The sequence below is a fragment of the Gossypium hirsutum genome, chromosome A01 (assembly GCF_007990345.1).
Source record: "Gossypium hirsutum isolate 1008001.06 chromosome A01, Gossypium_hirsutum_v2.1, whole genome shotgun sequence".
Taxonomy (NCBI): domain Eukaryota; kingdom Viridiplantae; phylum Streptophyta; class Magnoliopsida; order Malvales; family Malvaceae; genus Gossypium; species Gossypium hirsutum.
Genome location: NC_053424.1, coordinates 107088140 through 107094947, shown reverse-complemented (window position 1 = coordinate 107094947; position 6808 = coordinate 107088140). Strand labels below are relative to the sequence as shown.

The 6808-nt window shown below is 31.8% G+C and overlaps 1 long non-coding RNA gene across 1 annotated transcript; it reads left to right on the top strand.

Moving 5' to 3' along the window:
- The first annotated feature begins 4385 nt into the window (after positions 1-4385).
- LOC121229129 (uncharacterized) lies at positions 4386-5150 on the top strand. The gene is made up of 3 exons (XR_005926680.1): positions 4386-4579; positions 4719-4859; positions 4947-5150. It is a non-coding gene; the product is annotated as an uncharacterized lncRNA (long non-coding RNA).
- Positions 5151-6808: the final 1658 nt, after the last annotated feature.

The window sequence follows — 6808 nt, the reverse complement described above, 5'->3', positions numbered from 1 at the left end:
TACAGGGAAATATGGCTTTAGCAGCGCTTTTAGTGGCATTTTAACAAAAAAAGCCGCAAATAATATACATTAGTAAACGCCGCAAAAAACTGAACAATAACGGCATTTTTGGCCAAAAAGCCACTAAAAACTGAACAATAGCGGCGTTTTTTGCCAAAATGCCACTACAAGCTTATCAATAGCGGCATTTTTGGCCAAACGCCACTAAAAGCTGATCAATAGTGGCGTTTTTATCCCAAACGCCACTAAAAACTAAACAATAGCGGCGTTTTTGACCAAACGCCACTAAAAACTGATCAATAGCGGCGTTTTTATCCCAAACGCCACTAAAAACTGATCAATAGCGGCTCTTTTGGCCAAACGCCACTAAAAACTGATCAATAGCGGCGTTTTTGTCCAAACGCCACTAAAAACTGATCAATAGCGGCGTTTTTGGCCAAACGCCACTAAAAACTGATGAATAGCGCCATTTTTGTCCAAACGCCACTAAAAACTGATCAATAGCGGCGTTTTTTGCCCAAGCGCCACTAAAAACTGATTAATAGTGTCATTTTTCTCCCAAACGCCACTAAAAACTTGTGAATAGCAGCGTTTTTGGTCAAACGCCACTAAAAACTTATCAATAGCGGCGTTTTTATCCCAAACGCCACTAAAAACTGATCAATAGTGGCGTTTTTATCTCAAATGCCACTAAAAAATGATCAATAGCGGCGTTTTTGGTCCAAACGCCACTAAAACTCATCAATAGCGGCGTTTTTGGTCCAAACGCCGCAAAAAGTTGAGCAGGCATTTTTTAGTATGGTAACCGACATTCATTTTGATTTGATCTGATTTAATTTTCATATTATTTTCTTATTTTTATTTTGAATTTGATTTAATTATTTTGGTATTTGAAACTAACTTTATAAAAAAATATAAACTACACTATTCATCACTTAGCTATGAGAAAGTTTCATTTTTGTTACTTAATTATGAAAAGTTACAAATTGATAACTAAACTATTTAGAAGTTTTCATTTAAGTTACCAAGCTGTTAAAATTGACGTGGTATGGCTTTCTGTAAACCCTTAAATCTTAAACATTAAACCCTAAACCCTAAATTTTAAAACATAAACCATAAACACTAATCTATAAACTCTAAAACCCTAAACCCCCCAAAAAAATCATATGGATGTTGATGTGTATATACATAGATATTAATGTAAAAGCTTATGTTTATAATAAATTGTGGAAGCAATACTTAATATTGATTAAATTTATTTTTAGGTTTAGGGTTTAATATTTAAGGTTTAAGGCCTATGGTTTAGGGTTCAATGGTAGAATATATTTTAAGTTTATGGTTTAGGCCGGTTCAATGGTATAGTATATATGTTAAGTTTATGGTATGGGTCGGGTTTGTTATCTTGGGTTTGGGGTATAATGTTTTAAATTAGTTTGTTGTTTGGGGTTTGGTACTGTTTTAAAGTATTTAGGGTTTAGGGTCTTAATGTTTAAGGTTATAAGGGTTAGTGTTAGGGTTAAAGGGTTAATTGATTAAATGATGTTCTGGTTGAATCTAGGTTTTGGAGTGCTCGGAGTGTGGTTTAATTAAATACTTGATCTCATGTTTATACATATATTTACGATGTATATGTTTATATTCCCAGATAATTATACAAGATTTAGTATTATATGAAATTTGATGAGGTGGTTCATAAAATTATTGAATACAAAATGTTAACATGAAATTCTTAAACTTGAATCAATTTTAAAAATAAAATAAAATAAAATTAGTATTTTTAATTTTTAAATTAAATTCTAATTATAAAATTCGTGAGAACTTTAAAATTTATAGCTTCATGATTAAATATTGAATTTGAATTTATAATTTCAAAATCTAAAAAATAATATGTGTTTAATAAGGTATCAATTTCCGAGTATTACAAGATGCTATAACTTTCTTTCATGTAATGGACTCTCGAAATTAAACTCGTCTTACTTTAATTTTAAGATGCAGATAATAATGATCTCTTAAAAGAATTTTTTTAAAATTTTATTTTATGAAAGGTAATTTTATAAGTATTGGTCACGCCTAGTTAAAAAGAATGTTTTAAAAATTTTCATTTTTTCTCAAGGTTGTCAAGTTCATTTTTATCAAAAATGGTTTTGAATATATATTTTTTATTTGAATTCATGTCATGTTTAAAATAATTATTAGAAATTATTTTAAATTGATTTACCTAAAATTTAAATATTAAATATTTAAATAATAATTATTCAGTATAATTAAATTTTTTTCAAATTAGATATATTGTTTGAAAGTAAACAAAATTAGTTTAAAACGAATTTAATAAATAATTAAACTATTAAAATTCAAATGCATTAGTGGCGTTTTTGTCAAAAACGCTGCAAAAAAATTTCAATTCAGCTAAAACGGTGTCGTTTTATGATGTGTCTGCAGAGGCATTAGCGGCGTTTTTGTAAAAACGCCGCTAAAAATAGAGAATTAGTGGCGCTTTTGTAAAAACGCCGCAAAAATTTGAGATTTAGCGACGCTTTTGTAAAACGCCACTAAATGTTTAATTGAAACGACGTCGTTCCAGGTGTGATTTAGTGAAGTGATTATCTTTAGCAAAACGGCGCCGTTTTTGTTTCATCCTTTTCATCCCATGCATACCCGAAACCCTTAAATTTCCCCAAATCAAAATTTTCTTCTCCCCTAAATTGAAATTTCCCCTAAACCCTGCATTTCCCACACTCTGCATTTCCCACTCCTCCCCTCTGTATCTAATTCTAAGCTTCTTTCACAAACTTGCTCTCTGCAAATATCAAAGCTTTAGATCTGAGGGAGAAAAAAAACACCCAGGAAACTTTGCTGAAAGGAAGATCTGGGTATGCCTTAATTTTTCTTCTTTCTGCTTCTTTGTTGTCTTTGCTACATTTTCAGCTGTTTTGATCTTGATGTTAAACAAAGTATGCTTTTTGTTGGTAGCATTAAGGGAGATCTAGAGCGTTTTTGGAGTTTTTCTTGCACTTGTTTTTCCTAAATGTGTGTTGTTTTATTTGGAAAATTTTAAGTTTTGGAGCTTGGATTTTGTTAGGTGAATAATGAGAAATGAGTGAATTTGTGAGGTTGGGTTTTTATTGTTCAAGCTGATTATTTGGTTTTAGTGAATCAAAGTAAGGATTTCTTTGATTGTTGATCAAGGAATGTGGGGATGAAGGAGTTCAACACTTTTTTTAATGCTGAGTTGTTGATGATTTTGGTACAAGTTATTAAAGATTTATTTTTCCACTTTTGTAATTTTTTCAGTGTTTGAGAAGCCAAATTTTCTGCTAGTATGCTTCAATGGTTGCACCTTTGTGCAATTTATGCCTCTGATTAAGTCTTTTCTTTTAACTTCTTCTTTAGTGTTACCTGAATTGAAAAAATACTTCCTATTAGTCAACTTGTTGTAGTTCCTAAAAAACAATAAATAAGAGGCATTATCTAGTATGTTTGCTAAATGCCATAGTTGCACCATACGTTGTATACTCCTTTGAGGTTCTTTTATACCATTTCAATATTTCTGACTAGAAATTATTACATTTTCATGTTGCTTTTTATTTTATGTGCTCTGTATGTTTACACCCATTTTGCTTGATCACTAATCTGTTTGCTCTATTACTTCGTTAGAAAACTTCAAAAAAAGAAAATACTTATGGTTTGCCTTTTGTTTTCCGTTGCATCAGGAAAAGAAAGGAGTGGGATTATTATAAACCCGTTCTTGACCTTTTATCTAATGAGGAAGTAGATGCTCTCGAAGCCAAAGAAGAAAGGAGTGGCCGGTAAATAGACATAATACGTATAAATGCATTTCTAATTCTTTCTTGTCTTTTTCTGCTCAACGGTGTGTTAGATGTTACGAGAATCAATTATATTAGGCAGTTTATGCTGTTTATAAACAATAACATTTTCACGAACTATTGTTAGCATAAAATTTAATGGCGTCGGCCAAGTACTTAAAAAAACCCGACTTGGTTAATAGTTTCCAAGTTCATGTACTAGTTAGGTCTGAAAAAAGTTCAGGCACGAGTTAGGTATAAGTTGTCAAGTTTAAAGGCTAAAGTATATATTAATTTTTTTAGGACTTATCAATGTTCTATTGGCTGCCAACATAAAATTTAACAGCATTAGCTAGGTACCTAAAAAAATACCAATTTGGTTAACGGTTTCCACGTTTTGGTACTAGTTAGGTGCAAAAAAAATGTTTAAATACCAATTAGGTACAAGTTGTTAAGTTCAGCGGCTAAAATATACATTAACCCTTTTATAAAAATATAAAAATAATGCCATAGTTGCACCATACGTTGTATACTCCTTTGAGGTTCTTTTATACCATTTCAATATGTCAATGTCTTAGCAATTGATGTCTTTATACGTTGTAGATTTAAATATTTTATTGCCTTGATATTCTTTAGTTATTACTGTAATTATAGATAGGATCAGTAATGGCTTTCGCATCTGTTTCCTTGGTGTTGTAGGTGATTCAAGTGCAGGCATATAAAACCCATTGGAGTGCCTCTTTTCTAGCAGTTTGGCATCAAATTATCAAATTAAGGTATGTACTGATGCTGATAATCAACCAAACCTTATGCTAAGTTTGCAACCTAATTAGATAACCATGGGTTCCATAGCAAGACAGCCAACCATTGTTGTAATTTGTCACTAAAACTTCAACTATTTTATGTGTATTGCAGGAAAAATGCGTAGAAGAAGATTACGAGATTTAAGTATTGCCCAGAATACTCAAAATTCGGAAGAAGCAAATAGTGAACAGCAGACAGTTGTTGGATCTTCGAATGTGCCGGAGACACTTGACGAGCCTGGAGAATTTCAAAGTAATGTTAAGTTCATTTTACATGTGTTGACTTTTATTATTGATTTATTTCTCAATTTTAATATAATAATAGTATATCGTTTCTCAGCTGAAAGTGGTGCAACGCACAGAGGTCGAGGACATACGATGCTTAAAGATTTATACAACTTAAATCCTGTTGAGAGTGTCAAAGTAAGTAGAAACAGTCATGGTCAGCCTGTTGGATCTGAAGCTCGACTTTTAGCAGGCTATTTGGGCATTTTAGCACGAAATGCCAATATGTTGCCCATCAACTACGAATCATGGCATCACATGCCTGATAGCAACAAAAATCAGGCTCTCGCTAATATTAAGGTAACAAAATGTGAATGCAATTTATAATAATTTGCTTTAAGTTTCATTTATATTTACATTCTAAACTTGTATTTTTTTAGGAGATGTTTGCTTTAGAGGTCTCCAATGACCATATTAAGAAGGCATTGGGTAAAAAATGGAGAGACAATAAAAGCACTTTGAAAAAACTATACTTTAAGAAAGATAAAACTATATTTTAAGAAAGATATAAGCCTCGAGGAAAAATTGCAAAATGTTCCGCCGGGAATGCTGAGGTACCAATGGGAAGATGCGATTAGATTCTGGAATTCAAAGAAAGGAGAGGTATTACGTAATTCTAAACTCTTATAAATTTTTTGGTATGTACTGTTTCCTATATACGTAATAATAATTTCATTATATAGGACCGTGAGCGATTCGAACAAGCAGCAGACAAAAACAAAAATTCACGCACACGGTAGAGTCGAGAAGTTTTGCTTCTGTAGCTGAGGCCGATGTATTATGAATTTATTAATTCTGTCAAATATTAATGACTTTATACTATTAAATAATATTTTTACTACTATATTGTAGGAAGTCTCTTCCGGTCAAAAAGTTGGACGTCTTCAGCTTTTTGAGATTACGCATAGGAAGAAAGATGGATCTCTTATGACATCCGAAGCTGAAGAAATTATAGTATATTTATTTAATAAAATTTGATTTATTATAAATATTTGTATTGTTTAATTATAATGATTTAATTTGTCTTTAGTACTTTTAAATAATGTTAAATTATGTTGCATTCTTTTCTAATATATTTCGTTTCTATCTTTTTAATTGATTTATTAGGAGAAACTAAAGAGAAGAAGGCGGAGTATAAAGCGATTGCTTCGACTGATAGTTCTGTTAATCTTGAGAACATTGATAACAGAATTATCACTGAAGTTTTGGGTCCTGAAAGATATGGTTGGGTTCGATTTCAAGGATCTGGTGTTACCCCGACCCAATATTTTGGATCCGGCTCCCAGCAGTACATGCCTTCCAGGAGTCAAGCTCAAGCTGAAGTTCACAGGTTAAGAGACCAGATAGCTCAGATGCAAGCGAACACAGTTAAGCAAATTGCTGAGGTTCAAAGAAAATATGAAGAACTCCAGCAACAACTTAGAGCGGAGGCAGTAGATAGGGAGGCAGCGGTAGCAGAGACGGAGGCAGAGGTGAGCAGAAAGTACAATGAGCTCCAGCTACAGCTTCAGCAGATGATGCAGATGTTTCAGCAGTCGCAAAAGCCGCCTTCTTAGACATTATTTTTCTCGTTGTAAGAATGTTTTTAACTTTGTCACATTTAAAATTATTGTAAAAATATTTTAAGTTATACTTTGTTTATTAATTACATCATATATCTTTCGTTAAATTTGAAATATCATTTAGAATTAATGTTTTTGATTGTATTTTTTATACTAAATTTGTTGTTTTTAGTTGCATTTCATGCTATATTTGTTGATTTTGGTTGGATTCAATGCGGGAAGGGCTGAATATTGATGAAAAATGTGCATATTAAATCTTCCAACATTAGCGGCGTTTTTGAGGTACCAAAATTTGATTCATTTTCAAGTAATCATAATTTTTAAACTTACATTCTATTAACTGTTTCAGAATGTT